Raw genomic sequence first — 17577 nt, 5'->3', positions numbered from 1 at the left:
GGATACAAAGGATGTCTAGCCAGCCTCCGCCTTACCATCATGTCATCAACTTTCAAGCTGTTTCCTGTCAGTGAACCTATATTAAGTATATTTATCCTTAGTTTCCATTTGGCATATTGATTGGTTTTACATCCAGCTTTTGTTCAACACAGCTATCCTAAACACCAGCCAGCCAGTAGGTTATTCAACCAGGATTGCAGGGTTTTATGGCTGGTCCACACTGGCTAATAGGTGTACATAGCCCCTCCCACCATTAGCATGAGTTTCTAGCATAGGTTGGAGAGGATCAGAAATATAACCCTCATATAAAAACCTATACGAACTGCAGCCGAGCAATAAATAAATACTATAAGCTAAAATCCAAAATTGTTTCATTGCTATAATTAAATATTGTCAGAAACAGTGCTCTGTACCACTCTACTACACTTTTTGTGCATACTGGCACTCACCAATCTGTGTTTATTTATTAGAGTAAGAAATAAATAAGGATTTTTGTATGGACAGGAAAGATAATTTCTAGATGCAGCTTCATAATTCATTATTAAGTTGAAGTAAACAACTCTCCTTCATTTGCATTTCCTGTTCCACAATATTGCTGCTCATAAAGCCTCTGTATCTAATCAAGGGATGGATTCAGTAGATGTTGTTTACTATAATTTCTATTTGCATAATATCTTGCTTCTGGCAGGTTGCCCAGAAGGATGACTCCATATCTGTTTGGTTTCTGATATGAGACTTATGTAAGGGCATGCTATTGCCTTTGTCTTCATTAATCGAAATGGCTTTCTTGATTTCATTACATTTGCTTTTAGCCTGACTCCTCACATTACTTTCCCAAGACGGGAGTACATTATTCATTTTGAAGGTCTTATTTCCTACTACTTACTGCAGATAATAGTAAGAAAGCTTTAGGTCCCAGTAGTTTATGCAGGAGGTCACAACTACAAACATCAATAAGAAAAAGTTACTTCAGTAGTGCAACATAAGGAAAAAAGGCATTTTCCATCTGCACATAGCTGAAAACAATTGCATGCTGTTTTAACAGGCTTCCATACAGCAGTCCACATAAGCTGTGAATTAAAATATGTGAAGGATGTTTTGTCTCCTTATTGTAAAATGATTTCAGTGTACATCCCATGATTAGTTGTACAGGTTATGTGTCCTTTAGCAAACTTGTACATATCCTTTAATATTTACCTGTATGACCAACTTTCTTTTTTCTCAGAGCAATTCTGCTAAAGTTTTGTAGTTCCTTTATGTATCACTGTCTCCCTGTAACTTACTATCAAAGTCTGCTTGATGGCTAACAGATTATGACACCAAACTGAAATATTAATATATGTGGATACAAATAAAACAAGTGTTTATTTTTGCTACTTGTTTCTTTGATGGTTCAGTAGTTGCGAACCCCTTTGTAACTAGACAATTCTGTCCCATGTCATGTGGATCTAACTATCCTTCCTGAAAATTTTCTTTATTCCTTCAACACTGTCAGGTAGCAGTTTTATGGCTTTTCTTTGACTTATGTAGGCATAAATGTTAAGATTTAATTACATTATGCTATCTAGAATCATACCCTTAATTTAATTCTCAGATTTTTAATATGGTGGTGATATGTAAATATAGTAATATATCCCCAACAGAGTCTGTATCCTTGAAAAATTTTCTTATTTAAGCTTGAAAGGGGATTCTGCAGAAATCAAAACAATGGAAGTGACTTTAAACTGACCTCAGGAGTATTTTATGTGTTACTGCCGTGTCTGAGATGCATTTTAATGTTTTTAACAGGAATTCAGTCACTTTCCTAAGATGAAAGTTTATATTTCATGCTTTAATGTGTGAAATTATTCATTGCCTAAAAATGCAACAAAATCTATTCGGAAACAAAGAATATCATGTCAGATATTCTTTTTGAATCCAAACATGTACTATTGAATCATGGAGTGCATATTATACTTTGAAAATGGGCAAATTTTAATTGCATTTTTAGGGTAGTTATGTTCACTTGGCAGATTTTCAGGCAAAATAATTATTTTGTCTCAAATCATAATACACTATGGAATATGCATATACTTCATTATATTTCTGCTGCTTTACTGCAGTCTGTGGTAGTAAAGAAACATGGTTATATGACTAGCTGAGATGCAACTGTATAGAATGTGTTTCTAACATTTTCAGAATACTCTTCTAAGATGTTTTAGCATACAGAAGAGAGTGCTTTTATGTCATTACACTTAGGGGACAAGCACTTTTATTGTCAGTTTCACTAAGCCAAACTAGTATGGATAAGTTGACATTACCTGTAGTCAGTGTTAAGTGTAATAATGTTATTTTTTGGCTACTTTGGCAGATTGAGTCCCATAATTATGGTTGCTTACAGTTTTGTAGATTTTTAAATGAGTATTCACATGTAGCAGCTTACAGATTTTAGCAGTATGGACTTTAGTATAGATGTTTATACTTATTTTACTGTTTGGTTCATTTCAGTTACTACTGCTAATGCAGTTTTATTTATTTTCTATATTTTGGAAGTTAAATAATAAACTGTGGGCTTGGAGTACAGTAGTGAACTGTTTACTGGTTAGTGACTTTTTCACAGATAGGGCAGTACAGACATGGTGTTAATTAGTCAAATGGTGAATTCTAATTTAATGAAATTTACAAATGTGAGAAATAGGTTCATAGACTTGGCAGAGGTGGTCAAGAGACAGATACAGAAAGATTAAACAAAAGTTATGTTGTCACCATAATGATGCATTTGTGTTGTCCATTTTCATCCTTTCTCAACTGATGTGTCTCAGATCCAAACTCGGATCTGGCTTGGCTGCTTTTACCAGATTCATGGATCCAACTCTCATGCTCCTTCCTTTACCCATAATGTTCTATCATCCTAGCATACCTCAGATTGGGTTTGCTGTCCCAAATATCATATGCATGATGCCAAATTATATAAAAAGGAGAATAGAGGTATAGAAAAAGAGGCTGGAGCTCAAACAGGAACAAACATCCCTTAAGTCTAACAAGAAAGAGGGGGAAGGGGGTTGAACGGCGGAAAGCTGAGGAAGAATGAAAATGCACAACACAGATGCATCGTCATGGTGAGTACATAACTTTTGTATTTGATGTTGTCATTTTCTTTCATTCCTGTACTGATAGGACAGAGTCCCCAGCTAGATAAACCTTGGGTGGTCTTCATGGAAGGATATTCTGGAGTACTTAGGAGCCAACTGCTGCCCTATTCCTGGAAAGCAAATCTAACTTGTAATGAGCAATAAAAGTATAAGCATTGGACCAAGTGGCAGTGGCGCAAATGTCATCTATAGACGTTCTTGACCAAAAAGCAGTTGAAGTGGCTACAGACCTTGTAGAATGTGCTTTGGGGGCTTAGGCAAAGATAACCCACTTTCTTTGTAAACAAAAGATATACAGTCAGTCAACCATTCAGCTAAAGTAATTTTAGACAGTGCTTTTTCCAATTTGTTCTTGGAAAAAGATACAAATAATTGTTCGGTTTTCCTGAAATCTTTGGTTCTGCGAAGATAAAACCTAGGCTGTCAGTGCACATCCAAAAGATATAGCATGTATTCACCCTTGTTTGAAAATTTTGGGAAGAATACAGATAGACTGATAACCTGATTAATGCTGAATTCAGGTGCCACTATAGGTAAAAAAGATGGGTTCATGCATAGGAAAATCCTATCCTTATGAAAAGTCGCATAGGGATATATGGAGTAAAGGGCTTGGAGTTCAGATGCTTGTCTAGGGAAAGTGAGTGTGACCAGAATATTCATTTTCCAGGACAAGAATTTAAGGTCTATCTTTGCTGATGGTTCAAATGGGAGTTGAGGCAGGGCATGTAGCATGATAGTCAAATCCTATGGATGAGTAGGGTCCTTGATTGGAGGCCTAAGTAGAAAGTTGACTTTAAGAAAAGCTTTGAACAATTTTGAAGAAGCCAAGAAGGAATGATTTTCCCCTGAATGAAAATTAGAAATGGCTGGCAACTGCACTTTGATAGTTGAAAAACTCACCCCATTGTTAAAAATGGAGGCCAGAAATTCAAGAACCATGGAGAATGGAGCAGAGAAGGGATCCAGGTCTCTCTGGAGGGTCCAGATTGAAAATCTCTTCCATTTACGTTTGTAAATTTTCCAAGTAGAGACCTTTGGAGAAGATAAAAAAAACTGGTAGACTATGGAGGAAAGCATACCCATTGTTGGAAGTGGAAAAACCACATGGTCAGCTTGAGGCTGTTGGTATCCAGATGTTTCATTCCTATTGGATCAAAATTCTGGACTTGGGTCCGGCATCCAAGGTGGATACAGTAGATGAGGCCACAGGAAGGGAAATCAAACTTAATGAGACCAAAAAGGTGCAATGAGGATAACCATGATCTTCAACCAGTACACCCTCTATAGAAATTTGGGGATTACAGGTAATGGAGGATAAGCATAGAGGAGACTGGAGGGCCAGTCATGTACTAGAGCATCTCTCAGTGACTCCAAAGGTGGAGGGACCAAGGCAAAGAACCTGCTACACTTCTTGATGTGAGGCAGAAGCAAAATGATTGCAGCATAGGTGGCCCCATCAAAGGAAAATCCCTCCACCATTTCAATATTGAGAGACCACTCATGAGGCACCAGAATGCATCTGCTTGGTTTGTCTGCAAGCACATCGGCTTTCTCCAGTATGTGAGTTGCTATGAGAAATGGCTGGAAAAGATTACGCATTGCCACAATCTCATTGCCTCTAGGCATAGTGGATAAGATCTGGTCCCCCCCCCATTTGTTGGTGTACCAGACTACAGACCATATAGTCCATTTGAAGTGCAATCACCCTGAAGGGGAAAACATCTTGAAAGGCATAAAGTGCTAGAAGGACTGCTCTCATTTCCAGGACATTGATGTGCGAATTGACCTCTTCTTCTAGGGACCACGTACCTTGGACTGTCCTTCCCAAGAAATGCCCCTCCCCTGACTCCAGTCAGGAAGCTTCTGTGGTCACTGTGGCTACCAGTAGAGGGAGAACAAATGGATGGCCCTAAGAAACTTCATCTAAATGGAGCCACCAAAGAAGGTGTTCTTGCAAACATGTGAGATCCTGACAGGAGTGTACAAGGGCTGCTGAAGAACAGACCACATGCGCATACAAAATCTGGTAATGGAACAAGAGTTATTGCTGCTGCCATGGACCCTAAAGGTTTGCAAGACAAGTTGTGTTGTAGGAGAAGAATTCAGAGTCACTTCCATGACCTGGGATCTGAGGATTTATATCTCTATGTGAGTCTTGGAAAGGCCCTTAGGACTTGCAAAACCACATCTTTTTACCGCATCATTGATTCCGAGAGAAGGATCTCTGAGGGGTAGAAAAATGGATCCCAGTGGTAGACAGGGTATTTCCATCTTGCTCACCTCTGGAGAACATTTTCTTCACTTTGGGGCTGAGCAAGAATGATCCAGAAAAAGGAGTATTAATGACTGAAGACTCGAAGTGCTCTAAAAAAAATCACACAGGCGTGTCCAGGCATGTCTCTTAACGGGTTCCTATTAGTACAATGACAATGCATTTTGTCAAATGCGTTTTCGTCGACACATGTAGAGCGAACAGGCCAAACAGCAAAGCGGCTGTTCAGCAAATTCTTTCCCTGGGAAATAAGTCACTTGACCGCTTCGCTGTTTTGCCGTGTTCTGAAGTTGAGTGTGGTCCCTTGTCCGGTATAGCTCCCGAGTGTGATTGTGCAACAGTTACTGACCTTAGGGTTAGGGTGCGGGTTAAGGTAAGTGCATATTTATGAAAGTGTTTACTGTTTTATATTTTGTGTTAGATATATGGTTGAGTTATGTGTGTATGTGTTTTCAGCTGTTTACGGACCGGAGTTCCGCTGTAGCGACCCCTAACCGGGAAAAGCAGAAAGACACAAACAAACTTTTGTTTTGGGGGGTAGAATTAGGGTTAAGGTAAGTGTGTATGTGTTTGGAACTGTTTATGTAAATGTGCGAGAGTTACTGACCTTAGGGTTAGGGTGCGGGTTAAGGTAAGTGCATACGGTTTAAAATGCCTACTGTTTTTTTTTTCCATTAAATGTATGGTTGGGTTATGTGCATATGTGTATTTAGTTGTTTACTGGTTTTTGGGAGGGTATAATTAGGATTAGGGTATGTGTGCATGTGTTTGGGAGTGTTTAATGTTTTTTGGAAGCGATTTCTTTCCCTAGGAAAGAAATCGCTGTTCTGTGGTTATGACATTTTCAGCTTTCGCTGAAAATGTGTCGATGAAACATCGTTCGCTGTTTTTAGCGTTCGATGTTGCAATATAGACCCCTCTTAACAACTATGCCCTAACCCGCTGCCCTTGAAGGACCTGCAGCAGTGTGAGATATCTGCTTTATGGATGCACTAGAAATGGATTGAAGGGTGGCCAGTTGTGTAGAAGCTTTCTTTTGGTCTTCCACAGACATGGACTCAGAAAGAGATTTGGAGAGCACCTTAGTCAAATCTCTTTAGAACCTGAAGTGCATTAGATAATTCAGCAACCACAGAGTAATGATCACTGAGACATAAATGCACTTGCTAAATCTGTCCAAGGCCCTAGACTCACTGTGAGGGGGGATGAACAGATGAGCTTTGCTCACTGAGCTCTTTTTTAGTGGCTGTTGCCATGACCATGGCATCTACTGGGACTCCCATGCTCCAGTGGTCTCTGTCCTTCAGTGGAGCTAAAAATCTATCTGGTCTCCTGGGTATAGGCTCCATAGTATCCATCTCCCTCCATGCATGGCGTGAGACTAGGTCAATCAACTCATCAGCCAGTGGGTCCACCCAAGACGTAGCTGGGTAGAGCCCTGAAATCCTCCAAAAACAATGATTCCTCCTGGGAACTGGGTTGGGAAGACCATCCACCTTTTTGTTTGAAAAATTCCAGGAGCTCTCCAAAGGAGACATCATCAGGTGGAGATGTGGGGGACCCGTCCCCTTCATCAAAGTCAGTGTCCTTGGTGAGAGGTTCCTGGGAGGAATCTAGGTGCCTCCTTTTACATGTTCTCTTCCTAGGAACCTCATCAGCGGGATGGTCTGGCCTTTATTATCATTATTATCATCAGCCCACTCTTCCCATTTTTTCTACATGGGGTTGTGGTATCGGGTTAACTGTTGCCAACTTTCGATTCAGTGCCACCCCTGCCTTCTTCAACACTCATGCCTGACTGTCACAGATCTTCTTTCTTGTAATCCATCCACCTCTTTGCTGGATGCCCTTGCTTCCTCTTACTTTCTTCTTGTTTGTCCCAAATCTTCCTCACCAGATTGACTTCTTCTTTTCTGCACATGTCTAAACGACAATAATCTGTTCTATTTGATCTTTTCTGCAATTGGAGCTACTTTGGCTTCTGCTCTTATGTCCTCATTTCATTATCTATCCCACAGTGTGCACCCTACCACCCTTCTCAAGCACTTCATTTCCATCACCTCTAGCTTCTTCAACTGTTCTGCCTTTACTGCCCAGGTTTCTGTACCATACATTAGTACTGGTTGCACCACTGTCTCGTACACCTTACTTTTCAGCTTCTTTGGCATTCTTCTGTCATAGACTGCACCTGAGACTCTATGTCAGTTGGTTGCAGCCCCTCTGATTCTAGCTTTGACCTCTTCATTCAGACTTCCCTCCTCCACAATCACCCCTCCCAGATACTTGAAGCTGTTTACATGTTCCACTGTCTTCCTTTCTATCTCTATTCTCAGCTTCTTCTGATTTCCCCAGTTTGCTGCCATTACCACCATTTTATCTGTGCTTAGTTTCATCCCATGTGCCTTCAGTTTTGCATTCCATTCTCCTATCCTTTTCTGAAGTTCTAGCTTGGAGTCGGCTGTAATGCCACATTGTCTGCATACAGCAACTTTGTTGATCTATCCTCTCCGGCCTGCTTGCTAACGTAGTCCATCACCAGTATGAACAACAGTGGGCTCAGAGCTGAACCCTGGTGTACACCCACTCCCACTGGGAACCCCTCTATGAGGCCATACACTGCTCATACATGAGTCATTGGGTCCTTGTACATAGCCTGCACTAATTCTACCAATGTTTCTGGGACTTCAAACCACCACAGTACTCCCCAGATCAGCCTTCTTGGGACCTTGTCATATGCTTTCTCCAAGTCTAGGAATGTCCAGTTGGACACTCTCCTCATCTCTAGCTTCTTCTGAAGTATCTGTCTCACGGCAAACATCGGATCTATTGTGCTGAATCCTGATCTGAATCCAAACTGCTCATTTCCCATCTTACATTCTACTACTCTGCATATCCATTTATCAATCACCCTCTCCAAAACTTTCATGTAATGTGATAGGAGTTTGATGCCTCTGTACTTCCCACAGCTGTAGATGTCCCCTTTGTTCTTGTACACTGGCATGAGTATACTTATTCTCTAGTCATCTGGGATATGCGTTTCTCTCCACACTGCTATTAGTATCCTCAGGAGCCATTTCTCCCCATCTCACCCAGCATCTTTATCATATCTGCTGTGACCTCATCTGAGCCTGCTGCTTTCCCTGACTTCATTTTACTGTTCTTACTTCTTCTAGGGTAGACTCCTCTTCTTCTCCTCTCATTGTAAGCTGTTTCTGGGGCAGTACAGTTTCTGCGGGGTTTTCTTCATTCAGAAGCTGCTGGAAATACTCCTTCCATCTGCCTTTGATGTCCTGTGGACTGGTGAACAGGTTGTTGCTGGCATCCCTTATGAAGGGTGTCTGACTATCTTCTTTATCTTACTGTCTTTGCCTTGAAACCTGATATAGTTTCTTTCTGCCACTTACTTAGTCACTTTCCAGAAGTTGGTAGAGTGCCTCTGATACCCTGTTCTTTGCTACTGCAACTTCTTTCTTAGCTTCTTTGTTAGTCAGCCAGTAGTCCTTCCTAGCCTGGTCAGTCTTTTCTATCTCCCACTTCTTCTTGCACTCCTTTCTTTTGATGACTTCCTAGACTTCTGCATTCCACCACCAGCTTTCCTTATGTACCTTATTTCCATACCTGGCTCAGCCACATATCTTTTCTGTAGTCCTAACACATGCTGTTTTTAGGCGCTGCCATTCTTGTTCAACTCCACCTATTTCCTCCTCTTCTTGGGATGCTAGACCTCTGAGTAATTCCTTTAACTGTTGTACTTTCTCTCCAGTCAACTTCCAGGTCTTCAGCCTGGTCTCTGTTGACCTTAGAGCCTGCTCTGGCCACTACTTGCAGCTGATTGTGGCAACTAGTGGTTTATGCTGTGGGCTGACTGTTTCACTGGGGATGACTTTGCAATCATGGATTCTACCCCAGTGCCTTTTCCTTACTAGAAGGAAGTCTACCTGAGTTGCATGTTGGCTACTCTTGTATGTGATCTTGTGACTGTCTCTCTTTCTGAACCATGTGTTGGCTACTATCAAGCCATTTGCCATACAGAAGTCTAGAATGGCTTCTTTATTCCTGTTCCCCCACCCATGTGGGATGGTCTGGTGAGGTATCAGAAGTAACAGGAAGTCCTGAGGGAGTATTGACTAATGTCTTGATCAGGATGGCTGCCCCAGTAATATAGACCTGAGAGGCTCAGAGGTCAAGTCCAATGGTGGCGCACAAGTAGGATCTGAGGGGGGTAAGGATGTCTTCTCTCTCAGTAAAGAGAAAGTCCTCTTCACCACCTCAAAGGCAGAAGATCCAGGGGAAACAACAGCTGGTACACTGGAGCCGAAGCCACCTCTACTGTCATATCCTGAATCCCCACAGACCCCTTTCTCGAGGAGGAAGTTGGACCCAAGCTATCTAACAACAAGGCTCCAGGGGGCAATGATGGCTCCAACAGCTTCAGAGTTGACCCCAACCCCTCCCCCAGAGCTCTAGGTATAACTTGAGCCTGGGTGGAGGGCAGGCTCACTATTCCAATAGGAGATGGAGACATGATAAACCCCATCTGGAGTTGAACTCTGAAGAACTTTCTCATCATTCTATCAACTTCTGCTTTGGATAAGTTCCTGGAGGACTTAAGGAAACACCTGGTGGATGGTGGCCTGGAGAATCTCCTTGGCATTTCCTGCAAGAAAGGGGAATGCAGCCAAGGAGATATTGTCTCCAATAAAACAAGAAGACTGGGTTGGAGGCAACTCAGCCTTGGATGTCCTAAGATCTGAAGAGGTTGGATCCAACTTTTTCTGAGACACTGGCTGTAGGTTTGATTACCAGAGCTGATCTGGGAAAATGATTAAGGGACCACTTCTTGTATTCTTTCTCTTTAGGAGCCAAGTTAGACTTCACTTTATCCATCTTCTTAGAGGGGGTTTGAATCCCAGCAGATAAGAAAGAAGAGAAAGAAGGTAGCAGACCCCTCAAGACACGTTTGTTCCTCCTATTTAAACCCTGCACAAACAGAGCATTCAGTGTCCAAATTGGCAGCACTGAAGCAGTAAACACACTCCCTGTGGGCATCAGACCTGGGCATCTTATGCCCACAGGAAGTGCATTTCTTAAAGCCCGTAGGCTTGTCAGACATCTCATGGCTGTACAAAAAGTCAGCAGGGAAAGACAAAAATCAACTTTTTTTTTTTTTTTTTTTTTTTTTATAAGAGGAGGGGAAAGGGTAAGTTAACAACAATAGTATTGAAGAATACCCATAAAACCAACTCCAAATCCAACCATCAGACTGGTTGGGTAGGATGATAAGGATCTTAAATTATCACATTTGTTGGGTGATAAATTAACAACTCCAATCCCAATAAAACTGAGTGTCATGTAGATATTTTAATATATGTTTGAAAAGAGGACTTCATTCCCTGGAACAATGTAAGTCTTACATGTTAAGAGATTTTCTGGTAAAATTAGCAAGATGTTTCTCCCACAGAAGATGCACCACATTGGCATCACACTAGGTAAACCACTCACTCTGTAGTACATGTGATCAAATCATTTACATGGCAAATTCTGTATGTATTCTTTGCAGAGAATGTCCTACTGCTGCAGATATATTTGCAAAAATTAGAAGCATCACATGGAAAACAACTCCTCTTGTTTACACCTCTCAGGGGGTATATGTATGTATGTATGTATATATATATATATATATATATATATATATATATATATATATATATGTATGTATATATATATATATATATATATATATATATATATATATATATATATGCATGTATATACACATACATATATTTATATAGGTTCTTTTACCCCTTAGATATGTGAAGTGAAAAGAATGTGAAATTAAATTATGCAAAATGTGTCAAATCTAATTATCATCCACAATCTATCAAATACCTAACTAATTCTGAACAAAATATTGCCATGTGTTGTTATGAATATCACCTGATGCATGTTAAATAGCTGATTATCATCTTGGGTATTGTAAGCTAGCAAACGCTCCCTTTTCTTTGTCCAAGCTCTAGAATGGGTTTTTTGTACCACCTTTATGCTATAACCCCTGCTGGTAAGTCTGTCTGTTAAGGTTTTGGCTTGCAATGCTCCAACCTCTTCATTATTACAGATCCCTCTTATTCTCAAAAACTAAGACTGTGGGATATTATTAATTATAAACTGGAGATGACAGCTATCTGTGGGCAGCAATGAGTTTCTGTTAAAGGGTATCCTATAGAGAGATGTCATAACAGTGCTATCAATTAACTTTGTGACACTGACGTAAAAAAATCTATAGTGAACAAACTGTGTTCACAGTAAACCGGAGTAAAAAAAATAATTATTATTTAAATAAGAAACAAACAATTGCAGGGTGGTTAAAGCCGCATCCCACAATAACCACTTGTCATTTAAGAAACTATACAACATCATCATAAGGGTACAGAAGGAACTAGAGTTTGCATCGTAAATGTATTGAGAGTCAAAATATCACACAAACAAGTCCATGTATGTAGGTGTTAATGGGAGTTGGACAGCTCAGGCTATCTCAACAATCGAACAACCACCAATGAGGCTTATTTTACTTGATGCTACGTCCTGCAGCCCATACTGCCCCATAATGATTCCCCTCTTATTTTGGTAATTACAGCAGGAGGAGGTGGCAGCAGGCATAGGAACATGAATCTTTATTTGAAAACAGCATTTTTCCTTTGCTATTTTAAAACAGAGCTCAGTGAGCTTCTTTTTTTTCTCCTTCAGCAGCCTTGATTGAAATGCATGCTCTGAAGAACTTCTGCAAGTAATATGAGCCATAGATATAAAGAAAGCCAGTAAATGAATGCGATTTATTTCATACCCAAACCTGTATCTCAATAGCAGCAACTGCCCTGCTAATCAGAATAGTCTGACTGGGCCAAAAGGCACTTTTCAGTAGAGGTCTAAGGATAAAAGCTTCACAGCACATAAAAGACAGAGAATATTACTGAAGATAAGGCATCATAAATTCATATTAGAATGTGATATGGATAATAAAAAATGCACTGACAATAAATAATAAAAATAGTGATTAGCATACCAACATTCTAGAATGTGTGTGTGTGTGTGTGTGTGTGTGTGTGTGTGTGTGTGTGTGTGTGTGTGTGTGTGTGTGTGTGTGTGTGTGTGTGTGTGTGTGTGCATACCTACCAATATTATCTCTATATCTATATGTGTGTATATATATATATATATATATATATATATATATATATATATATATATATATATATATATATAAATGCGTGGAGTGCTGTGATTATGCTCATAAAATGGTTAAATTATATCCTGGTTAAGCACTACTACAGAGCAAGCCCTGACCTTAACAATGCTTAGAGGATTGTTAAGCACCCCTAGTCTCTGTTCATATCAAGTCTGCACTAAAAACAGACAGCAGCATGGCATAAAGTGGCTTTGTTTTAACTACCATTTCTGCTTATCTGCTAAAGTAAACCCAGTACTTTGGTTACAACTGAATTGCTTACACAGGGACTATGAAAGATGCCAACCACTTCCCCATTGCTTTACCAGCTTTTAAAGTTGGTACAACACATCACATTTTTTAATCTAGTTTTTCAGTATCTAATAGTACATGGAGAAGGTAAAGCTCTATACACTATCAAGAATTATGATCTGATCTCCAATCATAATGAAAAATGATATGTTCTTAACATTGATGCCAAAATTCACCTCTCAAGCTTTGCTCTCGAGATGAATTTTTGACATGCATGTCTTGAACACATAATATGCTCATTAAGATCTGTGACCTAATCATAATCCTCTGTGAAAGTTCACATTATTTATTTTGAATGCACATAATGTCAACAGACAGTACTTTGGTGGCTGAGTTTAGGAATTATTGAAAGCAGTAGCATCAAGCATTGCTTTTTGTTAATTGATCAGAAAAGCAAACTAGTTGTTTCCTTTTATGATCTTTTTTTTTTGGCTGTTTTAATGTTGGTTAAGTGTGCTGTTGACACACAGATAAAGACATGACATGTTGATATTTCTGCATGTCAAGATTTCCTAATGCATTCATTATGAAAAATCATAGAAGAAACTGATTGAAATACATCAACCAATTTCATCTATGATCTACTACACTGAAAACTCACAAAAGTAAATAACAGGCGTACATTTGTGATCATCCAGAACAATAAGTTGTACAAGCAACCCCTCTTGTTTACACCTCTCAGGGTCTAGGGTATACTTTCATTTATTCAGAACTACACACAAGACATAATCCAACTTCTGAACACATACCCTTACTACACATCACTTATCAGACAGTAAAGCCAAACAAACTGGCATGTTAAACAATTAAATTAACAGCAATGAAATAACTAAAAGAAACCTATCCTTACAAACTGTTACAACTGATAATTATCCACGTACACTCAGTAAAAAAACATACGTCCCAGGCCAAGGACAACCAAAGGCATTCTTTAGCTATGTCCACAACCACAAAGGCACTACACAATTGTGTACAGAGCTCATTGTAAATGGAGACATCTGTACTGAACCAGAACATATAGCAAGCCTACTGGTCAATAAATTCACCTCCAACTTTACCCCTTTCTCCCCCTCAGCGTTTCCTCAGGAAATACTATCAAATATAACTCCCCTTGCTATCACTAGGAAACGGGTCCTTAATGCTCTCTCAAAGGCCAAGAACACTGCATCAATGAGCCCAGACAATATTCCAGGATGCCTTCTAAGTAGCATGAAACATGAACTATCAGGCCCTCTGGAATTCTTATTTAACTGTAGCCTCCAAACAGGCTTCATGCCTAATGAATGGGGAACAACAACATCCATCTGCACAAAGGTGGGCCATCTACAGACCCTGGAAACTATAGACCCATAATTCTCACTAGTCTTATATGTAAAGCCAGGGAAAGAATTATCATGGAAATTATCAACAATAATATAGTAAACCTCAGACACTGGACCCAACCCAGTTTGGTTTTGTCAAGGGCAGGTCATGCCTACTCAACCTGGTGGACTTCTTTGAGAAGGTCACCAAACCAAGGGATGAGTGCAAAATGGTTCACACTGCCTACCTTGACCTGGCCAGGGCATTTGACACAATACCCCATTCAGGCATTGTCAACAAGCTCAAGAGGTTAGGTACAAACCTGTATGTCACCAGGTGGATAGCCAACTGGCTCAAAGACAGGACCCAGGAAGTTAGAATTAGGGGGTCCACTTCTGCAAAGAGGCCAGTCACAAGTGGAGTCCATCAGGGATTGGTCCTTGGACCTCTCCGTTTTTGCATTTACTTCTCTGAAGTCAAGGCCAATGTCAATGGTCTCTGGTGACTAAATTTGCAGATAATTGCAAATTAAGAGCTGTCACTGAATCCCACACTGACACAAATGTTCTCCAGGAAGGGCTGACACAGACAAACAACTGGTGTCAGAGCCATGGAGTAAAACTAAATGCCAAGAAATGCATAATAGTATCCTTCGGGAAGTCATCTACCCCTGGTAACTATCATATCGACAACACACCCTTTGAGCTGACACAGTAATCAGGGGCTTAGGGACACATATAGATGGTAATCCAGCCAATCACGGGTCTACAGTACTGAGGAAATCATTCTATGTTGCGCAACTTATAAACAAATGTATGGTATCTAGGTCCAAGGAAGTCATTGTTCCACTGTATTTGGCATTCATCAGACTTATCATTGAGTGCAATGCTTCCTTTGGTATGTACCTAACCAGGCATATCCAACAACTGGAATGTCCACAGTGGTTCCTCACTAAAAGAATACAGGGCATAAGTAAAATGTCCTATGCAGACCACCTCAAGGCCTTATCGCTGTATTCTGTCTCCTACAGGCTTTTGAGGAGAGATCTATGCCTAACATACATGGCATTGTCAGATCCCACTCTGATGGACATCCTGCATATCAACAAAACAAACAGCACCACAATTACCCTTTCCAAAGACTTAAACATTGCCTCTGATATAAATAGGACCTGCTGGAGAGACAGGTATGTATCCCATAGACTACCCAATCTCTGGAACAGGTTCTTCATCCATGTGAAGCTGAGTTCCTCCCTAAACCAATTCAAGTGTAACTTGGACAATTGGATAGGGAACTGGAAATTCATCGCTGGTTTGACACCTATGCATCTAATGGACACAGGCAACCTGTAAAATGGTTCATCTCCCAAGCCCCTTCTTAGACCCATCAAGGGTAACAGAACTTGTCAGAGATTTGGGATGCATGGATAGGCTTAAAAAGGCCCTTGTGGTCGTTAATTTAGTAAACACCTATGAACCTACGAACATACCTCACCTCCACTGCTATTCTGGCAACAAATTTCTGTTGTAATTTAATTGTCTGTTTTTTTAATTGGTGAGAAATAAGGAAAAATATACTTGAAAGGAGAAGTGTACGAGCAGTTGATAGTAATAAAATTTCAGCTAGATAACCTTTAGATTTATACATCCTTTTTAATTTTTGGTTAGTCTTGCTTATATGTCAGCCAAACTTTAAGTTGTTATCTGTGATGACTCCTGGTGGTTTAGCTTGAGTTATCTGTTCTGTGGTGGTATTGTTTAGAAATATTGGTAGGTATTCAGAAACAATTAGCAAATAGTATATTTTATGAATACAGTTGATCTTTATTAATTATTTTATAATGATCTACTAATTTTCAAACCGAATGTCACTATGATGTTTCTTTTTTGCAAACACCTCTATTGAATTATCATTTGTGACATATGCAAATTTACATTCATGTAAAAGTAATCAAACTATATTAACATAAACATTATACTTCACATATATCGCTATATATCATATAACCAAATCAAATCTAACATAAAGTATTCAATTTCTGCCCTTTTTAAACAAGAAACATATTTATTAAACCATCACTTTCTGAAAGCAAACCACTCCAACACAGTCCTAGTTGCCAGCATTTTACATCACAAATATACTGACACACTCACTTTCCAAATATTAGACATTCCTTATAATCTACCCAATCTTTCTCACTCAAACATTACATAGCTCATTTAAGCCCTGCCACCTTTTAGACCTCATTCCTCCCTTGTATGTATTTTTCCCATAATTTCCATCTCACTCAAACATTACATAGCTGATAGCTCATTTAAATCGTTCCGCTTTTTAGACCTCATTCTTCCCTTGTATGTACTGTTCCCACAATTCCTATGTAGTTTTCTCCTATCCTTTTCTAAAGATCTCAATTCCAGTTGTTTTATCCCCGTTACTATAATCACTACTTCCAGTACAGTTGGTTTAGATTTTGATTTCTATTTTCTAGCAATTGCTTTTTTGGCAGCCACCATTATTAGACACAGCAAGGCCTTACCATGTCTAGACAATTCCAATTCTGTATCATAGCTCAGAAAAATCACCTCACTCATCAGACCAATCTGCCCACCCAGCATCCCCGACAGTTCATCCTGCGGGGAATCCTTAAAGTCCACCAACTCACCGCACTCCCAGAAAAAATATGTTCCCAATTACCTCTTTCTTCCCCTTCACATCTCCAAAATTTACTGTCTGCCTGAGGAAAAATTCTTTGGAGTCTACTTGGGGTATAAAAATATCTATGTAAACATTTCCAGGCAAAAATCCTAAATCTTCTAGATTTTGTTGCATATTTGGGAGGCACACATATATTCTCCCATTGTTTCTTTGTGAATTGCTTATTCAATCTCTCTTCCCAATCCTTTCTAACTTCTGATTTATTTTTGTAGTTATCATGCAATATTTTATATGCTCTACTAATTATCCTTTTTAATGGCAGCTTCTATTCTAGATTCTATTAAAAACTCTATCAGTGCTGGTCTATCATTTAGGACCCCCTATTTCTTTCTCTCTGCCTATACTCTGATATCAGGCCCTGATAGGGAAGTCAGTCTCTAACCTGCAGTCCACATAAATTCTCAGCATCTTCCCATTCTATCATATTTCCCTCTCTAGTTATTTGCTCCCAGCACCTTGGTTTCTTTGCCAGTTTTCTCAAATAAATTCTGGCCCCCTCTTGTCTATTGTCTGTATCCCTAATTGCAGTCATCCCTATTGGCAGAATCTCCTTTCTCCATTTACATGTTGGTTTAGTTCTTAGAAAACATTCTGCTACTTTATGGATATAATATTCTGCA

Source organism: Protopterus annectens, chromosome 13.part0, assembly GCF_019279795.1.
Source record: "Protopterus annectens isolate FY-2018-M chromosome 13.part0, PAN1.0, whole genome shotgun sequence".
Classification (NCBI taxonomy): Eukaryota; Metazoa; Chordata; order Ceratodontiformes; family Protopteridae; genus Protopterus; species Protopterus annectens.
The sequence above is the reverse complement of the archived record's forward strand: the minus strand, read 5'-3'. Positions refer to the sequence as shown.